Genomic DNA, 2,089 nt, shown 5'->3' on the forward strand with positions numbered 1-2,089 from the left:
CCAGCTCTAAATTTTGCTTACGGTATTTATTGACACAATGATTGAGTGAACAAGGCTAACACCTCCTCTTATCACTTCCTCTATGACGGCTTGTTTCCAGGATGATCTGGGACCCTCGTTATGGACCAACACTTTGTTCCTTTCTTGATCGATTCCTTGTTGGTCCCAGTGGTTCTGTGGATTCTTGGATCAGTAATTTGGCCCTTATGATTACTGGAGACAAGAGCCCTAGAGGATCGTAGACCTTGAATGAGACTTGTAATGCACTGCGTTGGGTGACCAACTGCTGTGCGGGCTTGTTTTTGCTTGAAGTCAGAGTAAGGGTATCTGTAGAAGGGTCCCATTTCAAGCTAAGAATGTTCACGATTTCATTTGTATCAGCAGTACCATCCTTTGCAGCTTGTGCCCTGAGTGATGAGCTATTTGAGGACCAGGATCCTAGGTTGAAGTGGGCGTCATTCGTGATTGACTGTGCCTCCTTATATTAGTCAACGGCTTCTAGCTCTTGATTGCAACTTGAGATGGCATTGTCAACATAGATATTCTCCTTCATGTCTTCAGCCACAGGTGTGTTGTAGTGGAGTGTTGCATTCAACAAGAATGGGGACTTGGCAGAGCCAAACAGAACAGTCTTGAAGCGGTAGATTTAAAACTCGCTTTCCGGATCCTGAGGGTAAGATAACCAGAAAAATCTGGTAAAGTCTCTGTCACTTTCATCCAGGCCAAAATAGAGGAATGCCTTTTCGATGTCTGTTGACAAACCATAAGTGAAGGTACGGAACCGCAGAAGAATCGAACACATGCTGTTAAGGAATGGAGGGGCAACAAGAAGGCAATCATTCAGGCTAGGGGCGTCAAGTAAAGAGTGGAAGCTGCAATCATAAACAATTCTGATTGGTGTTGTAGCCGAGTCTTTCTTTACTGGGTGGTGAGGGATATAGTGCACTTTGTCTGTAGGCTGGACATCATCAATTCTCTCAATGAATCCGCGTGCTTTATGTTCAGTTTTGAAGTCCCCATAAAAGTCAAGAGTTGAGGTGTGACAGCAAGACGAGAAACCATAATAGTTTTCCAGGAAAACTTCATGATCATTCTTCTCTGTTTGTGGAGAGATGCCCATAGCTTCTAGAGACCAAACTTTTTCTGGGTCAAGTTCATCCTCCTTTGTAGATAAGTAAGTTCACAACAGTAGTTGAAGGGAGACTCGACGATGCTTGTTATGGTCCTGAAAGGAGATAACCAAAGGCTGTTGCAAAGGCTGTTGGTCCCTGTCCACGGATAACATGATCTTCAATCAAATCCCAGTAGTGATCCACACCAATAAGGAGTGACATTTCAAAGCTCTCATCAGATGTAATTGGATGTGCAAGTTTTAGTCCTTTAAGGTGAGGGAGGTCTTCCATACATTGGTGGATATGGGTTTGAAGCAGTGTAGCTATCTTCTCTACCACTAAAACAAGGAGTGGGATTTTTTTCACCATAAGTTGTCACAACATTTACAGTAGCCAGAGGAAGGTGTCTAACAGCTGATGTTTGTCCTCCAAAGGCTGATGGATGAATATCTTCCTTTACTGAGGTTTCTAGTCCCAGTTGGTTAGCTAGGGTGTGAGTGATGAATGAACGTTGAGCCCCCTCATCTCGCTCCCTATCCTAATACCTACACCAGTGTGCTAATCAGACATGCTAAGCCAAGTGAGACGAATATATCTAATATCAAATTAATAGACATTCCGCCGATTATCTGTTATCATTAAAAATAAAACTTAAGGTAAAAGCTGTTAAAAATTGATTCTAAACGTTTTCGATCTGTCTATTTTGAAAACCCAAAAAGCGACGAAACAATAATTCCTGTCCACTGGTTCGATGAAAGACCTAAACTTGGAATTCGCATCCCTTTCTGCAGAACAAATGAAATAGAAAGTAGGAAATTCTTAAAGAAGCTTAACATGTACACCAAATGGAGGTTTAACTTCTTCATAATGTGGTAAACACGCAAGACGGAATCAATATTTCAAGTTAAAAGACAAAATCACACACCCGTCACACGTCATCTACAAAGGCAAGTGTAATTGTGGAGTAACATACATTG

General features: G+C 42.0%; 1 pseudogene; it reads right to left on the reverse strand.

Annotated features, from left to right (window-relative positions):
* Positions 1 to 484: 484 nt before the first annotated feature.
* On the reverse strand, positions 485 to 1,120 carry LOC144661149 (uncharacterized; annotated as a pseudogene).
* Positions 1,121 to 2,089: the final 969 nt, after the last annotated feature.

Source organism: Oculina patagonica, chromosome 7, assembly GCF_052425735.1.
Source record: "Oculina patagonica isolate OP01 chromosome 7, crgOcupat, whole genome shotgun sequence".
NCBI classification, from domain to species: domain Eukaryota; kingdom Metazoa; phylum Cnidaria; class Anthozoa; order Scleractinia; family Oculinidae; genus Oculina; species Oculina patagonica.